Source organism: Stenella coeruleoalba (assembly GCF_951394435.1).
Source record: "Stenella coeruleoalba genome assembly, chromosome: X".
Classification (NCBI taxonomy): Eukaryota; Metazoa; Chordata; class Mammalia; order Artiodactyla; family Delphinidae; genus Stenella; species Stenella coeruleoalba.
The window spans coordinates 8,768,465-8,793,958 of NC_137152.1; the positions used below are offsets into that span (position 1 = coordinate 8,768,465).

A 25,494-nucleotide genomic window follows, 5' to 3' on the forward strand; every position below is an offset into this window, starting at 1 on the left:
CAGTGTCATTCCTCCTGGCTTTGATGTTTTGAGATGGCGACTGAGTTCCCCAAATTGCTAACGAGGCTACCGCCCTTACAACCCAAGTGCTACGCCTTATCCCCACATGGCTGTTAAGTATGTTAAGGGAAGTGAAACTTCTAGGGTCAGCAACAGGAGGGTGTTGACAAGGAAAGCCACATGCATGGTGCAATGTGGGTTATTTTTCAAACTGGCTCCAAACTTTAAAAAGCCCACAAACACACATTAGGGTTGCCTTCCTTCCACCACTCAAAACAATCCCACTACTGGGCATATACCCTGAGAAAACCATAATTCAAAAAGAGTCATGTACCAAAATGTTCACTGCAGCTCTATTTACAATAGCCCAGAGATGGAAGCAACCTAAGTGTCCATCATCGGATGAATGGATAAAGAAGATGTGGCACACATATACAATGGAATATTACTCAGCCATAAAAAGAAACGAAATTGAGCTATTGGTAGTGAGGTGGATGGACCTAGAGTCTGTCATACAGAGTGAAGTAAGTCAGAAAGAGAAAAACAAATACCGTATGCTAACACATATATATGGAATCTAAGAAAAAAAAACGGTCATGAAGAACCTAGGGGTAAGACGGGAATAAAGACGCAGACCTACTAGAGAATGGATGTGAGGATATGGGGAGGGGGAAGGGTGAGCTGTGACAAAGCGAGAGAGTGGCATGGACATATATACACTACCAAACGTAAGGTAGATAGCTAGTGGGAAGCAGCCACATAGCACAGGGAGATCAGCTCGGTGCTTTGTGACCACCTAGAGGGGTGGGATAGGGAGGGTGGGAGGGAGGGAGACGCAAGAGGCAGGAGATATAGGAACATATGTATAACTGATTCACTTTGTTATAAAGCAGAAACTGACACACCATTGTAAAGCAATTATACTCCAATAAAGATGTAGTTCACCCCGAACCGCACTCCGCCCAGTTCCCGTGCTTGGAATACGTGCTATTTCAATATTTACCTCAGTCAAACAACGTTAGCAAGGCAAATTTTTCTCACATTACTGCTCGGCCAAGTACAGAACTCTGAGGTGGTCTGCTCTGCCTGCCATTTTTCCACGTGCATGTAACATTTACATACATGTATATAATTCTCACCAATGCAGAGGTAACTGTTAACCATCTGTACCTTAGTAAGAGGGAATTAATAAAGTAATAGAGGTTGTATCAATTTCCTTTGTAATATCAATGACATACAAATTCCAGATATGTATGAATCTCCTTTATAATATCAGTGACAAATTGTGAACTCAACTCAGCTGGTAAAGATAAGTCCACTGAACTTGCTTTTAGACAACCCGAGTTGGAATTTTTCTTCTACCAATAACTAGCCATGACCTTGGGAAAGTTACTTAACTTGGTTAGCAGCCTCTGTTAGTTGCCAACCCAACAGTCATTTCCCCCTCCCTCCTGCTTCCTAACAGAGGTCTGATGTTGTTTGGCTATGCGACCCTCCCGACCCTCCCCCGTTTGACAAAGGGTAGATGACCTATCCCTGGTTCCAATGACAGATCCTCATTATATATTTTTAGTCAGTTGCGGTTATACTATTCCATTTGCCAGGACTGTTTTAAGAAGGGAAACGGATATCAGATTAAGTTCCATTGCATAACAATTAGAAAAAGAGCAAGAAATAAAAATAACGGTGGCTTTAAATAAGATGCAAGTATAATTCCCTCGGGGGGAAGAGAAGTCAGGTGTTAGGCAGCCTGGGGCCGAGGCTCCCATGAGCTTACCTGACTGTCGCTGCCTCAGGTCCCACATGGCTGCTTGGGCTTTGGACAGGACATCTGTACTTCAGCCAACAGGAAGCCCTCATTGGCGGGGACTTAGTCACATGGTCACAATTAGCTGTATGGGAGGCAGTGAAAGGTAGGCAGAGAGAAAGGGCAGCAACCGGCAGTCATTGCCACAGCATGTGACCCAATTTCAGCCAATGAGATATGCAGAAGCTTCTAGGAAAGTCTCCTGCTAAGAAGGAGACAAGGAAGAGGGGGCCTGTACTTCTTCCTGCGGTCACTGTTGTATCTAGATATGATGTTAGGAACTGATGCAGCAATCTTGCTACTAGCCTAAGAGTAAAGCTAACACACAAAGCAGGACAGAGCCTGCAGGGAGAAAGACCTGCCACTCTAATACTCTATACAAGGATCCCACGCCACTCTGGATTTCTGATCATGTTAGATTGCAATTTCATTGCTGTTTCATTCTGTTGGAGAGGGAGCGTTCTGTTACTTGCAGCTGAATCCCTTCTAATTCATACAACCTATCCAACAGGCTTCCTAAATTTGAAGATAGTTATTTCTCCCTCTTGGTCTATATTTTTACAAGCTAAAAATTCTAGACATATAAAAGACCAACCAATATAAAATAAAAGGCCAAAGTAACGGTGATTGTTTCAATCACCATTTTCAAAATACACCTTGGTTACTGCTAGTTTTATTTAAAAATGAATGCAGGAAACCATATTGCATTCATTTACTCAGGTATTGAAATATTTCCTAAAAAACATAACAGTTTTGAAATCTTGGCTTCACCATTCCTGGCACGGTGATCCAGAGCCAGTGATTTAGTCTCTGAGAGTCCCAGTTTCCTTACATGTTTTTTATAAAGGAGAAAATACCAACTCTTTTAGGAGCACGTGAAGGTCAGACATACATAAATGACATAATGTCAGATATACAGTAGGTGCTCAATAACTGGCAACTACTATATATCATGGCAGCCACTGAGGACACAAAGATAAAATGAGCGGATCTGGTTCAAAGTTGCATTCCTCCCTTCTTTCCCTCCGTCTTTCATTCATTCATACACATGTACATACATATATATTCCACCTAGTTCCAGAAGCACTGAAAGCAGCCAGGAGGTAAATATAAAAATTACAGCAATGTTTTCATTTATAGAATGAAGTGTACATACCAAGGATCTATGAGTAGTCAAAGCGCAAAAAGTAGGAGGCAGCAGATGACCCAAATGAGCAGAAACCATGAGGGAAAGAGAAGAAGAGTCAAGATATTAGAAACTAGAGAGAAGAAATGGATTAAAAAAAAGAGAGAGGGGATTGAGGGAGGGAGGGACGAAGGGAGGGAGAGAAAGAGAGAGACGGAAATAGTGAGTGAGTGGGTGAAGTTGAGTCTACAGCCTGGTAAACGTCCACCATCACTAAAGACTCAAATTTTGCACAGTGATGAGTTCCTTCTGTGTCCTGCCTGGGGTGATGTTCCAGTTCTCCCAAGGGCTAAGACGTTTTTCTCCTCTTACATTCCTTCTCTTGTAACTTTACAATGAATTTTTGCTATCTGAAATAACCAAGCATGCCTCTGTTCTCTGCACCAGAAGAGATCCTGAAACAATGTAAATGGTAGCAGAATCCATGGAATTAACAACAGCGTGTACTGTATAGCACAGGGAACTCTACTCAGTGCTCTGTAATGACCTATATGGGAATAGAATCTAAAAAAGAGTGGGTATAACTATATGTATAACTGGTTCACTTTGCTGTACACCTGAAAGTAACACAACACTTTAAATCAACTATACCCCAATAAAATTTAATTTAAAAAAAAACAGGGTGAAGGGAATGTGTGTACAGCGATAAGTGAAGAGGGCTGAGATGGAAAGGTGTTTAAGCACAGATGAAGGAGAAGATGCCTGCAAAGGAGATCAAGATGTACTGCCTCGGGAGGTAGGAGGAGAAATAAAGGAGTTGCGGAAAACGGAGGAAAAGAGGTTGTCAGGGAGAAACAGAGCTGGATTCAAACAGAGCCACAGAGCTTAAATGCAATAAGGACTCATCTTCCTGAATTGGTAATGAGGTCGTCTGTAACCTTGGAAAAAGGAGATTCAAGAGAGCGATGGGGTGAAAGCCAGCTAGCAGAGGGTTGAGGAGTGAATAGAGATGAGTATGTGAAGTAGCTTTGAGTGTAAACTGCCTTTATGCAAGGTTTAGCTATAAAAAACAGAAGAGGTGGCTTTCAGGAGAGGTTTCATCAAGGAAAGGTTTTGATATGAGCAGATAATTAAGTGTGTAGAGGAGAAGCTGAAGCTAGAGGAGAGTGAGATGACACTATTTGGAGTGGACCCTGAGGAAGCATGAGTGCATGGGATTTGGATAGGAAGACATATATCTTTACCTCTGAAATGGGGCCTGTGCTGCTTATTCGAATCTCAATTGTGATAGGTCTTTTACCACAGGACAAGTTCACCCAGTACTTTCAAATGGAACTATCTGTAACAAAGGAATATTTCAAGCTTTAAATTAGCTTGTTTTAAGCTTATGAAGTATTATGTATAAACAGTACGGCTGTCTATAATTTGCCAATTATTGTTACTTGTTCTGGATCATAAGCCCATTTCATAAGAGCACGGATGGGGCTGGGTTTCTGGAAGTGATAAATCTTATAGTTGTGGCTGGCCAATGATTCACCCAGGAAGTTTGAGAGACCAGGATGTTGTTACCTCCAGATCTTGAAGCTTTCAGGCTTCCATCCTATCAGGCAGGCACATCTGCTTCTCCAAATGAAGGAAACAAAACAAGAATAGAAGAGACAGTTGGCAAAGCCAAAAGGTCAATCTTTGCCCTCTCCTTCCTGGTTTCCTGTACTGATCTGGGACTATCTACGCGAGCTGCCTTGGAGCAATTCTGCACTCTGAGAAAAAAGCTAAAATAGGAACGATGAATAGTGCTTTCCTCTTTCAGCATCTCTGAAATGCCATTTGATTCATTTACTCATCCCGCAAATTTTAACTGACTTCCTACTATGTGCTGGAATTAGTTCTAGACGCTGGAAAAGCATGGTGGTCATAAAACAAATTTCCTATGTAGTATACATGCCCCTGGGTCTTGCATGAGGACTGATTATTAATAAGGATTCCTGTATAGCACAGGGAACTATACTCAATAACCTGCAATAACCTATAATGGAAAAGAGTCTGAAAAAGGAGCTATATAGATAGATAGATAGATCTCAATCACTTTGCTGTACACTTGAAACTAACGTGACATTGTAAATTAGCTAGACTTCAAAAAAAATAAGTAGAAAAAAAGTGGTGCTTCTGGAGAAGAAAAAAAGGATTCTTATGGTTTATCTAAACGGATGCATCTGTAAATCTCACTAAGCATATTACATTACTGTTTACAAAAGATGACGTTGCTGTTTATTTTTCAGCATGAAAGATGCACACGTTGTACTTTTCATTTATGAGGTACAGCTCAGGGTAGACAAACTCTTAGGATAAATACTCCATTCTGAAACCCACAAAAGATAATGAATTCCAAAGCTTACATGTGTACCAATTGTCAGCATGGCCCATCTGGCCCACGGTGCCATATGCGCCGGAAGATCCAGGGGATACGTTAGAGAGGGCAAGTTTATTTTCTTACCATCCAAAACAGCATTCCTACCCCTCCTCCAACACTAACTTCCGGACTTGCCTTAATGATCACATTTGGACTCACCTTCCATTAATTTGTTTAAAATTGTTTTAAAATTCCTAAGTTAAAAAATGTTAGACTATAATCACTTCTTAAGATACAGGATTGAAAAAGAACAAAGACGCTTTCAATTTATGACTGCCATAAGGTTAGCTCTTACTCTAACATCACGTTTCCTGATACTGCTGTCGTCAAGCTGAAAGGGTACAGTATTACCTATTCTGTTAAGTACTATGGTATCACGTACACCTCCGGAGCCCCATAGGCTATAAAAGTACCTGACAGGAGCCCGAGGAGGAGCCGCCCGGGCCCCGCCGGGCCCCGCCGCCGGGCTTAGCCCCGCGTCCCCGCCGCCGCACGGAGACCGCCAGGGCCGAGCGGCGCCACTGGGAGCGGCCGCGCGTGCAGAGCCCGAGCTGCCCGCGCCCGAGCGGCGCGCGCCGTGGACGGCGGCCGGGATGGCGTCTCCGGAGCGGGACGCCCTCCGCGCGCACATGGTCCTCGGCGAGTCTCAGGAGGGCCGAAGCCAGCGGGGCCCCTGGAGCGCCTGGCCGCGGCGCCCTCGCCCGCGCCCACCCCGTCACCCAGCCCCTTGGAAGACCTCGGCCTCCAGACCCGCACCTCCCCGGGACGCTTGTCCCCAGATTTAGCTGAGGAGCCGAGGTCCTTGGAGCCATCTCCGAGCCCTGGTCTGCCAGAGGAGCATGGAGAGGTGGCCATGGCGCTTCCGGGCAGGCCTTGTCCGGGCGCCGTGGGCCCCGAGGAGCTGGCCCTGCGCAGCAGCCGCCGCGCCGGGCGGCCGGGGCGCAGGGGCCTGGGCCCCGCCCGGGCCCTCCTAGAGGGTCGGGCTGCCTCCCCCGACTTGGGGTGGGAGCCCTGCCACCTCGAGCACCACCCTTGCCTCGAGTCCTTTAACCGGCCATTAGCATTTTCAAGAGGTCCCCTCAGGAGTTCTGGTCGCTAACGGCCCCCTCCCCAGCCGGGACCTCCTGGCGAGACTGTAACTAGTGATGTTTGTACAACCGAAGGCTCTGTTTTGTAGTTTAAGGAGAATAACATTGACTACGTTTAAAAAAAAAATGACAAAGGAGGAAAGGGTTTAATAAGTATTTGTGGAATAAAATAATTTACTAAACAAGTAATTGTCACCCTTTTAAAATCTGTAGCCTTGAAACTTCCCATCTCTCTACTTTCACTTTTTTACAGAATAGAGAATCCTAATATTTTCATGGATTCTTACCATAAAGACTTGGGTGCTATAACTGAGGTGACCATATGTCCCAGTTTGCTTAGGGCTGTTCCAGTTTATGTTCAATATCCCAGGGTCATTATTGCTAGTGACCCTTTCCCTTTCCTAAGGGTCCTGGTTTGAATGAAACTGTATCCACTGTTCCCCTGGGCTCCCTTGAGCCACTCTGTACTATTCTACATGTGGATTTCAGGAGCAGGAAACCTTTCGCGTACATTGCAGTTGTTTCTGTTTGTTTTCTTTCTCAGTCCCCCTTCCTGATGATACAGTGTTTCTATGTGTCTTCAGACTGTTCAGTAGCGATTGTCTAGGAAAAGTCTAAGCCAGCACTTTTCAAATTTTAAAGTGCAACGAATCCCCTGGGGCTGTTCTGAAAATTTGGATTCTATTCAGCAAGTCTGGGATGGGAACAGAAATTTTGCATTTTTAACTGGCTCCCAGGTGATACTGATACTGTTGGTTTGATTGGCCACACACTGAGTGGCGAGGGTCTGCAAGTACTCCTAATTAACCACAACGTAGAGACCAGCCATTATGATACAGTGTCACTCAGTGCTTATGAGCATACACTTTGGACGCCACAGCACTGAAGTCAAATCCTGCCTCTGTCACTACCTGTGTGATCTTGATCTCTCTAAGCCTCAATTTTCTTATATGTAAGATAGAAAGAATAATATCTATCTCAGGGGAATGGTGTGAGGATGAAATGAGATAATAAATGTAAAACAATCCTGTCCTCACCCGTTGTAAATGTTACAAAATGATGGTAGTTGAAACTGTTGTCATCATAATCATCAGTGAGGTCTGCCTTCTTCCCCCTTCCACTGTATCCAGCACTTCCCTGCCATTTCCTCCTTTTTATTCACAGCTTAACAATACAAGGTACTCGTTAAGATAAACATCAGAGGGTAATGAGCACAGTCATACTGTGAATGGTTCCTTAAAAATGGACCTTTGGGTATGCTAAATTATCAAGTTGTCAGTACACGCAGGAGCTGCAATCAGAGTTTGGGCAGATCCACAGGAAAGCAGGAGCAAAAACATTTAGCTGAAAATTGGTGATAAACTCCAGTTCGTGGGTGTTCAGTTGGCACTGGGTAGATTCCCCTAGTTTGCATGTGTCAACAGTGGCAGCCATGAGCAATCCGACTGTAATACTATTCTAAAACCCAGTATTACCAGCAGAAGAAACAGTGAATATTAGAAAAATAGGGAGGTTGAACAAACATTCTTCAAACTAGGTCTTGGTTTAAACTTTGTCTCCTCTTTTTCCTAATTGTGTATCAGGAGGCAACATTCCAAGTATTTCAGCTTCACTTTCTTTCCTTTAGCCTTTCAAAAGTCACAGAACCGGAACCTTTAACTATCACAAAGTGATAGGATTGAAATAGCATTTCGTAAACAGTAAGTTGCTGTTTAAATCGATGGGGGTCACAATCATTGTTGTCGTCACATCAAAATCATCATCCCCTTCCTCATCTTTAAGGTCGTCTCCAGCTATAAACATTTCCCTTTCCTCTGATGTCAGTCCTAATGTAGGACCAATGTTCTCTCTTTGGGTAAAGTCAACAATGGAAGGGGAAAAGTGAGATCAGAAAGTTGGATAATTCTCTCACTAGAAAATTTATCTCTGACTATCTGGTCATCGTAAAACTGGATGTTGAGTTTGAAGTCACAATGTGCTGTATTTTTACCTCCTGCAATTCAAAGCTCACTGGAGACTATACTTTTCTATCGATTCATTCATTGACTTATTTAACACCTGATGAACACAGTACCTATGTCATGAAGAACAAAAGAAAAGGGCTCTCCCACTGAGCGCTCACAGAACTACCTGGGCATGTTTCCTGAGGCCCATCACTATCTACAGGCTAATCGTGCTCCATCCTGAGATAGAGGAGCACCTTGGCACCTTGAGGACAGGTGTATTCATTTTCAAAGGAAATCTACAAGAGAAAATATGCTCGTAATAAAGATTGACCCAACTATCAGAATGACTGACAAAGGGGACATATTTATTAAGATAAGTAGAGTTAACATATTTTTTCCACCAGGGTTACACTTGGCACTGACAGATCTTATTTGGTGCACAAATCTCAAAAATTCCTTAAGAAGGTCTCCATGTAGACAGAGAGAAATCTCCAGCACATTTCCATTATCTTATTGGAGGGATGGCTGTTTCCTAAAGAATGGGCAGCAAGGACATGGGCAGCATCAAACTTTGTGTGTTCACTCAAGTGCGCCTCTCAACAAATTAGTTCTGCAGGCACACGGCTGTTTATCCTCTAAACTAGCAGCTGGCAAACCATGACCCATCAACCAAATCCAGCCCATCGCGTGTTATTGTAAGTAAAGTTTTATTGGAACCAGACATACACATTCATTTACGTATTTTCTAGGGCTGTTTTTGTGCTAAAATGGCAGAGTTGTGACAGAGGCCATAAGCCCAGAAAAACTTAAAATATTTACTATCTGGCCCTAACTAATTAAAATATTACGTACTTTACAAAAAAAAAATTAAACTTGCCCTGACAAATAACTGATTTAATTTGAAGAATTCATAAACGACTTTAATAATTTAAAATAATTATAATCCTTAATGGAGGCATTAAAAGCTAGTACAAAGAAGTTTTTGCTAAAATTTTCTCTACCGATATCCCTTTGGTATATAGCTAATCACTAACAAATGAATCAAATATTATTTATGAGAAAGACAATGCCTAGTTTTACATATTGGAATTCAAGTGGGAAAAGACAGGTAGTAACATAGATATTCAATATCTTTGATTTCTGCAAGTATATCATAAAGTAAATACTAGGACTTGAGGTTATGCTCATATCCTAAGAATCTACATAATAATTTGGAATAGACGAATTCATCCAAAAGACTCCTCTGTAACATAGGAAATGCCCCTGTATCATCTTAATTTAGATTTAATGTACCTCGTTATATATATATATATAAAATATATATATATATATTTTATTTATTTATTTTTTTTTCGGTACGCGGGCCTCTCACTGTTGTGGCCTCTCCCGTTGCGGAGCACAGGCTCCGGACGCGCAGGCTCAGTGGCCATGGCTCACGGGCACAGCCGCTCCGTGGTACGTGGGATCCTCCCGGACCGGGGCACGAACCCGTGTCCCCTGCACTGGCAGGCGGACTCTCAACCACTGCGCCACCAGGGAAGCCCCTCAATATATATTTTTAAACAATGCAAACGTATAATTACTTGAGGACCTAAAGCCAGTAAGGAAAAATTGTATTTAAATGGAGAAAAGAGTTATCTTTGTGTCCTGCTTTTAATTTTAAGACATGAATACTTACATCTGATAAAACAAAAAGGGAAACAAGACCATCTGCCATAAGTAACTGCAACTTAAGTCCAAGCTACTTTTGAAATGTCCCTTCTCTCTCCTTCCAAAGGCTCTCGAGGATCTGCTACAGCTTTATTTTCACAATATCTAGACGCGTCATTAAAATCGGATGGGAAATTCAACAAAAGTATATTTTTCTAGGTAAATGAAGTACATAAATCAGAAAGTATTTTAATATCTATATTTATTACCACTTTTACGACCTCTTTCCAATATGTACAACTAGACATTATTTTTCTTACTACAAATACTTTCTGATTAATGAATCAGTGATTAACTATACACTACATATAACTACATAAGGGGGTAGTGATAAAGAATTTTATTTTTTAAAATCTCCATGTTTAGAGTATTAATCTCATATACCTCATTTCATGTGCATCTTAAATAATAGTTAGGAAATTATTAAGAACTTAATTAGAGCAATGATTTACAATTCTAATTGTATTGAAAAGCTAAGGAAAGACTTTGGAAATTCAAAAGCCAAGACAGCTCATGTTGCTTTATTCCTTTCTTCCTTGTCAGGTGCAAAAAAATTACTCAAGAAATGCTCACCATGAGGAGATACTGAAAAAAACTATTCATACAAATTCCTAAACGTGAAACTAAAGGTTCTAATGGTCTGAATTTTTATATGAATGTTTTCTAATTGTTTTACTTCCATTTACTTTTTATAATAAGAATGCTAAATCTCTGCCCATCAGTATTGACCTTTTAAAGAGCTGTGGTAGCCAGTCCTCAATCCCAGGATACTAGAACGTTAGTAGGTGAGAAACCAGCCCAACAAATTCCTGCTTGATAAGTAAAATAAAAAGTAAAATGTAAAACAAGAGATCATGTTTTCTCCACTCTGGGGGGAAAAAACCCCACATCAGTAGCCCTCTCTTGAGTTTATAATGAAGACAGTGTTGAAAAAAAAGAAAGAAAAGGAAAGAATAAAGCGAGAAAGAAAAGAAAATGGTAGCAACGTTTACCCAGATTTCTAAAACACAAGGGTTAGCATTTGACCAGAGAACTTTAATTTTGAAAATTAAATCCTTGTCTCTGGATTTGGAAAACAGAAAGTCTATATTTCAAGCATATAACTAACATAAAGGAATTGTGCCTTTACTATGAAAAGCTACCTACCAAAAAAAAAAAGTGACATTCTGAAGGGCATACCTTGAGGATGTTGGTGAGGTAAATTTGATTTGTGATTTATTTCCTTTGCAGTGGGCCTCTGAATGATGACAAATAAAACACAGTGTTTGTAACCAAACTTGTCTTTCCTCTAGGAAAGGCAACCAGGATTAAGTTGACCGGCATTCGACAGAAATAGCAGCATCTGCCCTTCTGATTAATATTCCAATGGCCAAGCAATTTCTTGTTATTAATCGAGACCAAGCACTTACCTGCCTTTCAGCAGGTAAAGTACCAGAATCAAGGCCAATAACCCATGGAAATTATCCAAAGATACAAACACAAGCCTGAGGAGACATCTCTACGGCTTGGCCTGCTGAAGCAAAGGACCGGGGTTTCAAGAGAAGCCCTTCTTCACAGAGTCACCCCCTCCGTGGTACCAGGCATGGAGTGAGCCCAAGACAGAGCAGCTGTAAAATCCAAAACTGGATCCAGGAGGACTGCAGCTTACTTGGCCAGTATCTTGGGAGCCACCGTGTATATCTTAAGAAAGCCTGTCTCTAGGGTAGAGATTCGGTCTTTCCGGCCCTTGGGGTGTTTCAAACAATAGGGGCTTGGTGGCTATAAAGGAAAACCTCTAAGGAAGATTATTCACCAGGACAGAGAAAACATAAAACACTTCCAGCATCACAAACATTGCTACCGGACAATGCCGTATATCTAGATGCTGTAAAAAATGTAAGGTGGCAGACTTCTAAAATTTCCTTTTCAAAATTTATCTGCAATGATTTCTTCTGTCAATTCCCCAGAAGTGGGCAATCTAATACCATCTTTGGCGCTACGGTTTCAATGGCTAATCATATGTTTGCTTAGTCAAATTGGAAAACCAAATAACTTAGAAAGAGTATGTCTTCCCCGAATGTGCTAATTTCTAGTTACTCATGGCTATGTGTAAGAAATTAAATTAAAACCTGCTCTTCACGTTAACAGACAAAAAGGGCTTTGTCTAACTGTCTAAACTGACTTGCCACACAGGAATCTAAGTGATAGCCAGATGTTACAGCGGTTGACTCATCCTTTAAATATCAGCTCCTCCATTATGTCATATCTCTGAGGAAATACCACCTTCTGAGTAAGCTTCCCTTACCATCCTACCAACTCCGCTCCATCATTCTGTCCTCTTACTTATTACCATCTGGCACATTACACGTTTATTGATTTGTTGTCAATCTCCCTGTTCCGTGTAATCTCTAAAAAGGACGTATTGAACTATTTTATTCACTGATGTATCCATCATGTCTACAACAGTACTTCTGTTTTGTTCATTTTGTATATGCTCAGTAAATACTTGTAGAATGAATTTATGAATGGAATCTCCTGAAAATGGATATAGAATTTTGTGCATGAGCATTTCTATGGAGAGAACATCTACAACTTAGGTATTATTCTGTGTGGATTAGGTCTGTGGTCTAAGAAGACTAAGAACCTCAGTTATACATGTATAATGCCATTGCATTATCAGTAACATTATTATCCGCAATTTCCATAAATGAAAATTCTGCAGCTGATCGAATGCTCACTTTACTAGAATTATACAAAATAAACAAACATAAATTGAGAAAACAATGATGTAGACTGTTTATATTTTAAAAGCTTGTCACTGTTGTTGTAAAAATAGTAAAATCTGCACCAAAAATAATTTAATCCATACGAAATAATTCAGATCACTCCAAATTTCTATTCTGACCCTTCGTATTGAACACGTGGATATATTTACATATGTATAATCAATAACCATGTACTTTTTGTCTGTCAAGGTCTCCCTAAGAGATTTTAGCAGGAGCTCCAGAGGGTCACGTTTGGACGCAGAAATTGGGGCCTTCTAAGGCAGAACTGTACAAGCCTAGGCTGTAATTCTCAGCACCAATGGCTTCTCCCTGCTATGTCTGCTTCCCCACCTATCCTGTCTGCTAAGTATAAACTGCACAGTCAGGGCTGAAGGAGCCACAAAAGTGAAACAATGTGTGTGCATGGAGATAAGAATTCTGGATGAGAGCAAGGGTTAGGAGGGGAAGTTGAAGAAGGACAGAAAAAGATTGGGTCAATGATGTACAAAAATAGAGACCAAAAGGGCTTAAAGGAAAGTGATAAGAAAATTAAATTAGAGAGAAAAGAACAGGAAGATAAAACAAGTTCAAAATAGCCAAATGGATAAGAAATACAAACAAAATGTTAAAGAGAAGGGGAAAAGAATTGTAATAATAAAGGAAAAAAAATACACAGCAAAGGGAAAAGAGAACATAAAAAAGGGATAAATAGTGATACATCATGAAAAGAGAGAACAAAAATATATATACAAATACAGAAGGAAGAAAATAAAGAGATGGTCATGCGCACATACTCACAAACCTGGTGGAGGGTGGTGGGACAGCAGTACCAGAAACTCATCTGTTGACTAATATGATGTGGTAGGCACAGTAACAGCCCTCCAAAGAGGTCCACACAGTAACCCCTGGAACCTGGTAGAAGGGACTTCGCAGGTGTGATTAAGTGTACGGACCTTGAGATGGAGACAGTACCCTGGATTATCCAGGTGGCCCTAATCTAATCCCAAGGGTCTTTAAAAGCCAGAACAGATGGAAGGAAGGCACAAAGGCAGAGAGATGCAACACTGCTACTTTGCTGACTGTGAATCCCCAATTCACAGTCTCTTCTCCCACTCCCTGCCTTGCTTTCAACCTTGATCCTTGCTGAATGAGGCTCCAACCCCCAGCGCTAAAATCACATTACGACCGTCTTCATTAACGAGTGAAAAGAAGGAAATAAGTATTACAAATATCAGAAATCTTAAAAAAAAAGACACAAAGAGGTGATCAGAGAATTAAAAGTATGTTGAAGCATGCCTTTTGTTTTTAATTTCCCGAAAGTGAGCATAGAAAGGAATCAAAGGCCTTCCTTCTTACCTCAGCTTTGTCACTTACTAGATGGTGTGATCTTGGTAAATCCTTGAATCTCTCTCTTCTATAAACAGATGCTAATAATGCTTGCTTGCGCTCCTCACCCCACAAGGCAGGAACAGTTACTATGACTGTTACGTAATAGAGTCTATAAACTCTACAGCCCTGTACAAAAGTAAAATCTTGCTGCTAATCATTGGTTCTAGATCATTCCCTGCCCTTTTGCCTTAAATTATAATATTCAGAGACACTGTACCTTTACTATAGATCGATAAGCATGAAGAACATTCTAGCATTCCTTTTTCCTGCCTTCCAAACCCTACACAGATGAGCTGCTGATCTCTAGTGACTTACTTGAGGATTGAGGGGAAAATGTGTCCTTGAAAAAAAGTGAGTGACTCCTTTTAGTAAAACAACAAAACATCCATCTATCTCTCTCATACATTTTCCACGGATTAACTGTCTTAAAACATGTCCCACCTGAGTACAAGTGGCCTCTGACCCAGGGTTCACGATAAGTTCCATGTTATGAGTTGTAGAGCCTTTGAACACATAAGATACTGAAAAGCTCGTGGGGAAGTCCTGTTTTATTGCCATGATACCCCTGACCCAACGCACCGTTTTTACACTGGAGCGATGACCTAAACGGACAAGAGCTCTTAAGAATATTCCTTGTTTTTCTTACTCTGTCACTTGGGTTCCCCAGCATTGTCTCTTAGTCACTCCTAAGTTTGGCACAGGAAAAGATGAAGTATCCCAGACTCTGGAGTCTACAAGAATTCTTCCAAAATGACAAGGAGGAATCTGCAAACAAATTAGGTTCTTGAAGAGCATACAATTCTGTGAATTCTCACCAGAAATAAAAATATGTGCCATGAGCCTTAACAAATAAAATCCTTTAACAACAAATAGCAATATTTATTCCTACGGGAGCTTGAAATAACTATGACTGAAATGTCTCCACTTATTTGCTTGTCTGTCATGTAGGAGCTTGAACTATCCGGAAGAGAATGTCAACTCCAGAAGTAAACCCAAAGCTTTCCAATGAACTTTCCTCTCAAGATAGGGAAGCTCTGAGACTCCCTCTGGCCAGAGGTGATGAGCTTCATAGCGTGTTTCTAACTAAGGTTACTTAATGAGCACGGTTCTCTGGTTTCCTGTGGCAGCCTTAAACTCTGCCCTCAGAGCGAAGCAGAGGAGTCTGTGAGATGGGCTGGAGGACAGCGAGGGATGAGGGCAAAGAGGAAACCCAGTTAGAGTAGCTGGACTGTCCAGAGCCATTTGGGACTCTGCAGACATTCCCACACACCTCGAGACACCCTGAAGACCTCCCAATTACAGCAGAATTTGCTCAGTAACAGCCGCAGTGGAGAAGCAGATGCATAGGGAATAGAGACACATCTTCAGAGGCCTCCGTGTTCCGAACGGCAGAGCAAACTCTACCCCTCAGTCTGCTACTCTGTGACGAGCGGCTCACGCAGCACTCTCATGTCCCGAACACGGGCCTCTCAAAGGCCGGCCGTGGGTGGCTTAGTCATGGCTCTGCCCAGCTCTGGCTGTAGGGTAGGTGTGCGGTGCTACTTCTCAAAACGACACTTCACACACTTTTAGGTTTCTACGCTAATAATTTTGAGGAAAACGGAAGTCAATACGTACAGGGTAAAACTTCATTTATCTGGAAAACGTTTGCATCTATTTCCCAGCCTTCCTCAGCAGTGCCTGATCAACGATCATTCTAGATTACATTCATCAGTGATGCTGCTATCCCCAAATCCTCAGGCTGCGGCATGGTTTGGACTTTTTTTTTTTCCACTTAGCAAAGTCACAGTGACCTTGCACAGAGATGATGCAAATGACTTAGTGAATTAATTGTTTTATCCTTTATTCACTTGTTAAATCCTTTATTCAATAAGGATAAATCCTTATTGAACTTCTACATATATGTTAGCCTGTGGGTTCAATGATTTATACTTTTGACCACTTAACAACAGGATAAAATATTTACAATAAATATTCTGCCACCAAAATAATATAACCATAACTAAGATGCAGCAGGTTGATTCCTTCACATGAGGAAGTCATTGATGCTGAAGACTCATGCTCTGGTGCTAGTTCCTAAACTTAGCTGTTTTAAGAAAGATGGTTTCACCCAATACTCTATAATGGCCCATAAGGGAAAAGAATCTAACAAAGAGTGGGTATATGTATATGTATAACTGATTCATTTTGCTGTACACCTGAAAGTAACACAACATTGAAAATCAACTATACTCCAATAAAAAAAATTTTAAATATGTGGTTTCCGCATAGCACAGGGAGACCAGCTCGTTGCTTTGTGACCACCTAGAGAGGTGGGAGAGGGAGGGTGGGAGGGAGACACAAGGGATATATATATATGTATAGGGATATATGTATATGTAGAGCTGATTCACTTTGTTATGCAGCAGAAACTAACCTAACAGTGTAAAGCAATTATACTCCAATAAAGATGTTAAAAAAATATGTGGTTTCTGAGCATTCCAGATACTCGATCTAGATCCCAGTAGAAGAGGATCAGGGAATTCGTCTACCACCCTGGACGATTTCAACGCAGCCAACCTTTACAGAATACTTTAGGAGAATACTCATTTTTTTCTAGCCGTAATATAGATGGCGAAGAAAAAAACAGACAAGTTAGAAAATCTTCTCTAGGTTTTACAAAAATTTTAACCTTCTGAAGTCAAAGGAGCCAATCAATATAATGACTCAATTAAGGGATACTGTTTTTTTCAAATTTTAAATAAATGCTATTTTTTGGGTTACAGCAGTGTTGTTTAAGGAATGAGGCAGAGAATGGTGGGGCACTGCAGCACAAACTACCTGAACGTGTCCGTTTTCTCTGACATTTTTATTTTTTACAATACTTTCTTGCCTGTAATGTATTCTCAACAAAAATCACATAAAATACCAAGTAATGAGCAATTTTTTGAAGAGACACCCAGATCAAAATAATTATTCCACTGGCTCTCCGAAAAACAATTCATGATTCAAAAAACGCACACACGAGAGTGGAAGATCTGTTTAGGGGCTGTCAGTAAATCAGAAACTCAAAGTGATTTGCAATTTAACACTTTGTGGCTCTTATCCTCTTCAGAAGGGTTTTACTAAATTCAACTGTAAGTCTAATTTTAGATAATCGAACCCCAAACCAAACCAGTGCCTAGGTTGACATTTTTTTTTTAACCTGGACTGAGTCTCCAAGACTTCCCTCCTTAGGCTGAGAAAACAGGAAAAAAGAGCCCCCTAGACTTTCAGCTGGGCATGGTTCCTGGGTTTGTAACTGCTGATTTCCCCATGAGTCACGCTTGTTCCTAGTAAATGCCAGGCTTTCCCCTCCTGGATGCCTGAAGAGAAACTTCTATTTGACAATGGAACACTGGAAAGTGATGAGGAAACCACACCATTGTGTCCAGCTCAACGTGACACAGAATGGCCTGGTGTTTTAGAGCACAGCTTGTCCCACTTGAGTGTGCAAGAAGGACCTAGAAGGCTTGTTAAAACACATATTCCTGGGCCCTACCTCCAGAGTTTCCTGTTCACTAGGTCTGGGATGGGGCCCGTGATCCTGGAGCCAGATAACTCTGTGTTGCCAGGCCGCTGTGCGCATTGTAAGATGCTTAGTAGCACCCCTGGTCTCTATCCACCAGATGCCAGTAGCTCCTCCCCAGGTGTGACAACCAAAATTGTCTCCAGACACTGCCAAATGGCCTCAGGGGGCCAAACTGTCTCCATTGAGAACCACCATTGAGAACCAATGGCTTAGAGCATGCGTCCTGAATAAAAAAAGATCTGAGTTGGGGGTGGGGGAGGGATGGGTTGGGAGTTTGGGGTTAGCAGATGTAAACTATTATATATGGAACGGATAAACAAGGTCCTACTGCAGAGCACACGGAACTATATTCAGTATCCTGTGATAAACCGTAATGGAAAAGAATATGAAAAAGAGCATATATATGTATAACTGAATCACTTTGCTGTACAGCAGAAATGAACGCAACAGTATAAATCAACCATACTTCAATTAAAAAAAAATCTGAAGTTGGCTGAACCATTTTACTACCCATGTGATTCAGGGGAGCAGTGACCAAATTGTTAAATCAAGAGTGGAACTGTCCTTCCCCCACAGAGCTGTTGTAAGGACTGCTTGAACCAGGATGTATGTGATCGTGGAGCATGGGGCCTGGCTCCCAAGCTGGGTTCGATAAGGGGTAGTGAGCACGCTTTTTAAAAAGACAGTCTTTGTATGAGCCAACATCCTCCAAACTCTGTTTATCACGGAAGGGTAAACATCTGTCTACTGGGTTAGAGAAATTAGTGTTCAGAGGCAATAACAACAAAATAAGCCCAACATCTATTTCTATAGTCATGAGGCTTAAAATCTAGTTCTGTGACTAATATGCTGAACATATTATTGTGACCCTGAAATCATCTCGACTTAAGACATACTTGTGTTTCTCAAGCTGTCTCTAAAGCAAAATGTTATGCCTGTTTGTCAAATCTCTTTCATCCCAATGACCTTAGAAAATAAAAATCACTTGTTGTCCGAAGAGCAAACACAACCTGAGGGGGTGAGACAAAAATTTCACAAGAAACTGGCTACAAGCGTAAGGCAACATTTAGGTATCTCATAACCTATCAACACTCTCCTACAAGGAACTCTATTGTTAGTTTTCCTCTTTTGCCACCAGGAGGAGTACAGAACTTTCTCACGCAATCACAAGCATTTGTGAGATATGCATTACAGAGGCTGGCGGACTTGAATAATGCTTTTAGTTACTTCCTAACAGGATAAAAATATCTCCTGGCATGAATTCAGCAGAGAAGGCTGTACGAACCACTTCTGTATATAAGGTTCTTTTAAGCTTTTCTATTCCAAACACTGCAGCAACAGCTATTTTTAATCCTGGGAGGCAAGAGATGACAAAGTTAACTGTCTCCTGGTGCTCTTTATTTCTTTATGGTTAAGATGAAGAATTAGGAATAAGACAAGTAAAAAATAATGTTACATAAGAGAAAGTTCTGCAATTTCGAGATTAAGTGTACGGCCAGTGACCAATAATTTACTATGGGAAGAGGGTAGAAAGAGGTGCACTGAAAGAATGTAGACAGAAATGGCCACATGGCTCCCCTTAGCATCCCTGAACCAAGTATTACGACGATGCCATTCACATCCCTACGCAGTTCTTCCCATTTTTATCTATTCCACCAGCAAGTAGTGGACACATGTTATCAATATCTTGGTAATTCTGTGAGCAAAATTTCTTAAGGCTTTTATTTTTATAGTGTGTTTTACCATCCTGCTATAATAATAATTGGTATGGCTCTTCAATGAATAATGAAGTTCTCCAAGATAGAACAACAAACGTTTAAGCAGAGGAACCACAATGGTTTTCAGATAATCCCTATGTTCATAGAATAATATGAAATGGCTTTGAATGTCTCTGCCTGCAGAAGGTAAAATAGTAAGACTTATGACAGTGATGACGATGGCGGTGATCGTGTTGGTTGTGGTAGTGACGGTGGTAATAATGAAGACGACGACGATGGTGGCGAAGGTGATGGAGACTTCAGCTACATTTTATGAAAGCCTACCACCATCGGAAAGATAATGGGCTAAGCAATTAACATGAGTAGCTAATTAAAACTTCTCCCAACCGGAGGAGGAAAGAACGGAGCTGTCTTCATTTACTTGTTTTAAAGCTGGGACATCAGATCATCCTCAAAAACCTTTCAATGCCCCCAAACACAAAGATACATAAGCAAACAGATAGATATAAAGGTTTTTGTTAACTAAATACTAAATTAATGATTATTATGTAGAGAGTGCTTTTATGTCCAGACAAAATCCCATAGAGCTGTATTTGTGAAGGCTGGCTCTTCACTGGTGAGTTACTGGTGCATTTTCATTGACGTCCATATACAATAAGGCAGGAATACACATATCATATGGATCCTGCACAAAAGTTTTTCTTACTACAACGCAGTCTTTTTTATTTTCTCTACTGTTGTGACACTTTTACAATGAGCATGTGTTATATGTACAACCAAAGCCAACGCAGCTTTGTCATCTTAGAACAAACAAAAGATGTAGCTTCCAAGGATATTCTCAGAATAATCACTTGTGTTTATGAACCTGAAACATGGATGTGCATCGTTATGAAACTGTTTCCTAAGTCACTAAAGAGTCACCGAGTTTTTACCAAAACAAATCAAAGTACAAATGAAACTAACCAAAAATACTAATGAAAACGCACCTGTAATAAAAGGCAAAAATAGTAAGTCCAAAGAAGCTTATACTTATATCAAATTTCACTTGGATCTATCTGTTAGGAATTTACCTAAATGAAGAGGTGGGTGTGGCATCCGTAGTCATATTATTAGCAACGATAATTATTATTTTGTGTCTGAATATGTAAACTCTACATTATTTATTAGATTTTCTATTTCCTCTTGGCTAAAATCACTCTGGGGCTTGAGCCAAAGCCACCCCTAAGTAAAAGACATGAGTCAGATTAGCATTTACCAGAACATTCCAAAATCAATAAAGCATGTATTTTTAAGAGCCTTTTTCTGCAGGCTATCTTTAGGTCAGCAAAGGAAGGAGTTCTAAAAAACCAGGACTGGGAGTTCCACAAATAAACAGCCTACTTCATGGTTCCTTGTGGAGAAAAATCTGGAAACTCTCAAGGGGGTTTTATTGCTGATCTAAAGTGACTTGACAAAACTCAGGATCTCAAATGAGGGAAATCCTCTGGAGAGCGAAGGTTTGCCTACTGTCTTCTCAGAGTGAGTTCCAAAATCAAGACTTATTCTAGATTTACTGTGTAGCACAGGGAATTATGTTCAATACCCTGTAATAAACTACAATGGAAAAGAACCAAGAAAAGAATATATATATACATATATATATGTACAAGTGAATCACTTTGCTGTACGCCCAAAACTAACACAATATTGCAAATCAACTATACTTCAATTTAAAAAAAAGACTTATTCTAAGATCAAGTTAAGAAGACTGCAAAAGGGCTTTCCTGGTTATTACCTCTTTCTTCCTTCACCATCTCTACAAAACAATCCAGGGTGAGTAGGAAACTCACTGAAAATAACATTTATGTGGTTCTACTATTGATTCTTGTTTGCGGTCCTTGCAAACAAGGACCTGTGGCTGTGCTGTTCTGATCCCAAATTTCTGACCCATATCCTGAATCTGTAACTTCAGACACAAATGATCAGCCAATATGATGACTGAAAGGGTAGTTCTGTTCATTCAACTCCACCTCGCTTAAAATGGTAACAAAATACTTACTTCCTCTCATTTCAGAGGAAGGTCCACTTTGCACTTTGTGTATAAAATTCAGCTGGCTATGGCTTATAAAGAAATAGGCTGAGGAGTGACAAAACTTGAGAAAATATGACGACTGGAGAAGAGAGAGATTATCAAACTATAAAAGGAAATAGAGTTTGGGCCTGGAAAGGAGAACAGGGTGTTTCCCCTTGCCTCTGAGCATAAATTAGAAAATACACGAAGCTTACTCACATATTTTTCTGATTCAAACAGAGTTGAAATTTGGAAAGATAGTAAATAAAGGAGCAAAGGAATTTTAACGCTTGAAAAAAGTGCAAGGAATGTTGTAGTATCAGCTTGCAGAAAAGAAAGATAAAGATAAAAAAAATTATAGGATGGCCAATGAGATACACAAAAACCACGAGAGAACTAAGGATTTCAATTGCAGAGATGGTCATGAGTCCAAGATCTAGCTGCTCTCAGTACTTCCGTCAAACAACCTGATGTGCGCTCCTACAGCCAAGATTTTGTCTTGAAAACTCTTCCCACTCCGAAGAACCAGGGATCCTCGGAGAGTAACTGAATCCATGGCATGAAGCAGGAGAAAATCAGGATGGATCTCCTATACTTTGCTGTCGCTGGGAAACGTGAATGCTTTCAAGGATGGTGCTACGTGGGCAAACGAGGCAGCTTAAAGGAGTTCTTACTGACGAAGGTATGACAGTTTAGGTATCAAAACAAAAAAATAATTTTGTGAAAAGCCGTGAGAGCGCATGAATACTCAAAATCGACAAATAACATGATATGCTCAAGAAAACTGTACATTATTTCCCCCGGGAATATTTCCTGGAAATGCTATACATTGATGAACCCACACACATGCTTATCACATTCAAGATTTGCTGAATTCCATTAAGTCGAAGTGAGCAGTGAGATGTTGCACAAGGTGTTCCCAACTGGGCAGTGACTGCAGAACAGTGGTTCTCAGCCCTGGCTATGCGTGACAATCACTTGCAGAGATTTAGAAATCAGAGGAGGGAAAAGGACGGAGCGGGCACAAGGCATCCATCCTCAAGCGAATGAAAAGGGCAAAGGGGGCCCATACGTTCATTGTGTTGCGGGAGCCTCCGCTGCAAAATCACTGGGATGAATCCAAGGGGCCTTTTTTGCTGTGATTCAGATACTAGAATTGAGAGCATGTGGCCTAAGTTTTCGCAACGAGGCAATTTATGAATTATTTTGGAAGAACTATCTGAAGAAACAAGATGAAAGCTGCTGGTGGGGTTTAGCAGAAATACTTTCAAGCAAGTCAAGGATAAAGACTGTTTAGATATTATTTAAAAGTGCTATAGAGACAACCAGGTTTAGGCAGAGGCTGGCTCCCGGGTTATAAGGCAGGTGAATTTGTCTTGCGGGAAGGGGAGAGGTGGATCCAGACGTGACGAGATGCCTGAGGCCTGGGTTCGTTTCTCTGGCCCAGAGCCACCAGCCATAATAGGAACCTGGGAGCCCTGCAGACATGAGGTGTCACATTTAAACGCTCAGGTGGGGTAAACAGGGACATAAGAGCATACATTTTAAATAACTAATGCACAAACAAAACACACGGGTCTCAAGTTAAAAATAACAGGCAGGCGAGGATCAGCATCGAGTGAAACATACTCTCCCAGCATCTTGAAACACACTGAAGAACTGGCAAAATGTAAGCGTGTCGTTTAAGGATGGACACATGAATAAGAGGGAACACGAAGCAAAGAAAGAAAATTAAGCTGTAAGGAGAAAAACTAGAGGCAAGTAATAATGGGAAACATAAATGGGAATTAGGGATAATGATCTGCCAGCAAGAGAAGAAATACCCGTTTTAAAACAATAAAGGTTTTTCAGGTGGAGTGAGGTTAACAGTTGAAACGAAGGCAGCGGTCAGAAGAAGGTCATGGATTAAGTGGACTAGACTGAGCCAGCAGTTTCCCTGCAAGTCCAGGTCTGAGCAAAGGAAAAACACCGGGGAAAAAATCATTTGGTTAAAAAAATAATAAGAAAGGATAGGCAAAAGAGTTTGGCCAGCACTTTGCAGATAGGAAGAAAACAGGCCACAGGTAAATATGGGGAAGTGATGGATGAAGGCTAAAGGCAGCAAAGCTGTATCTTCTTACATCAGCGGGTGTCAACCCTGGCTGCGCTCTGGAATCACCGGGGCAGATTGAAAAAACACCTATGCCCCACGCTTGACAAGTGAGGTGGCATCTCTGGGGGCTGGGGCCCAAGCATGACATTTCTACAGCTCCCTCGTGACGCCAGTGAGCAGCCAGGGTGGAGACCCACTGCCTTGCACGTCCAGAGTGAAAGCCTGAGGTCCTCGGTCTTGAGATTAGCAAGACAAAACAGCCACTTACACCTGAAGCACTCCAATAATTGTGGCCAAAGTCATTTCCTTATTTGAACGTGGCAGATAAATGACTTGATTTTCCACTTGACTTCAAGAGCTTTAAAATTCAGAAAGAAGAAAGTTTTCTCACCTAATTATTATAAATATTTGTAACCATCTCTAAATAGAAATCCAATGTGCCAATGCTCTTCACACTGATAACACCTCACCCAGCCACAAAATAGAAACTAGCAACACTGAGAAATAAAGTGTCTTATTTAGATCATAAAACATCTATAGATTCTTTTTTTTTAAAATGAAGTATAGTTGATTTACAATGTTGTGTTAGCTTCTGGTATACAGCAAAGTGCTTCAGTTTTACATATACGTACATATTCTCTTCCATTATGGTTTATTACATAATGTTGAATATAGTTCCCTGTGCTATACAATAGGACCTTGTTGTTTAGCTATTTTATATACAGTAGTGGGTATCTGCTAATCCCAAACTCCTCATTTATCCCTCACCCCTGCCTATCCCCTTTGGTAACCATAAGTTTGTTTTCTATGTCTATGAGTCTGTTTCATAAATAAGTTCATTTGTGTCACATTTTACATTCCACATATAAGTGATATAATGTGGTATTTGTCTTTCTCTTTCTGACCTACTTCACTTAGCTTGATAATCCCTAGGTCCAACCATGTTGCTGTAAATGTCATTATTTCATTCTTTTTTGTGGCCGAGTAATATTCCATTGTGTATATGTACCACATCTTCTTTATCCATTCCTCTGTCGCTGGACATTTAGGTTGCTTCCATGTCTTGGCTATTGTAAACAGTGCTGCAATGAACGCTGGGGGGCATATCTTTTTGAATTAGGGTTTCCTCTGGATATATGCCCAGGAGCAGGATTTCTGGATCATATGGCAACTCTATTTTTAGTTTTTTAAGAAACCTAGATTCTTTTTCTTTCATCTCTGCCCTACATCAGTGGTTCTCAACTAGGGGCAATTTTGTCCCCTCAGGGGACATCTGGCAATGTGTCAGACATTTTTTGATGGTTATAACTGGGGACATGCTACTGGCATCTAGTGAGTAGAGTCCAGGGATGCTGCTATACAGCCTAAAATGCACAGGAGAGTGCCAACAGCAACAAAGAATGAGCTGGCCCAAAACATCAATGGTGCCAAGGCTGAGAAACCCTGCTCTAAACAATCATGTTTCCACAAATAATAACTAATATTCGCTGCCTTCCAATGTCAACAGAAATAAAACAAGTTTCAACATGCACAAATTATATGCCAAATTAAAGAAAAATAAAAAAGCCTCCCACAGAAAAGTGAAACACTAATAACATTATTTTGTGGGTTTACCACAAGGAGAGATGGAGGGCTGGAGAATCAGTATCCCGAAATGAAAACTGGGTTTCAAACTGAATTTGATTTTTGGAGTTGAGTTTACTTTCAGACAAACTGAAAGTCCTTTAAATGAAGACACCTAAAGAGCACGCTTTACCATCAACATTTAACAAATGGTGTCTGAAATAATACATCCATGTTGAATATTACATTTTAAACGCCCCACATCATATATCTGTAGAAAAAAATAAACTTTTTTTAGCCA

General features: G+C 40.8%; 1 protein-coding gene across 7 annotated transcripts in view; it reads right to left on the bottom strand.

Moving 5' to 3' along the window:
* ARHGAP6 (Rho GTPase activating protein 6) overlaps window positions 1–25,494 on the bottom strand; it is a 552,843-nt gene that overhangs the window by 206,636 nt on the left and 320,713 nt on the right. The window contains exons 1-3 of one of the 7 annotated variants that reach the window (XM_079911261.1): window positions 5,757–5,831; window positions 4,178–4,272; window positions 1,778–1,892 (exon numbers count right to left, since the gene is read on the bottom strand). The exons of 4 other annotated variants lie outside the window; for them this stretch is intronic. The gene's annotated coding sequence lies outside the window, so the exon portion shown is untranslated. Of the gene's footprint in view, window positions 1–1,777; window positions 1,893–4,177; window positions 4,273–4,502; window positions 4,556–5,756; window positions 5,960–25,494 lie in introns of those variants that run through there. 2 more of the 7 variants (XM_079911262.1, XM_079911257.1) reach the window with 2 other exon arrangements.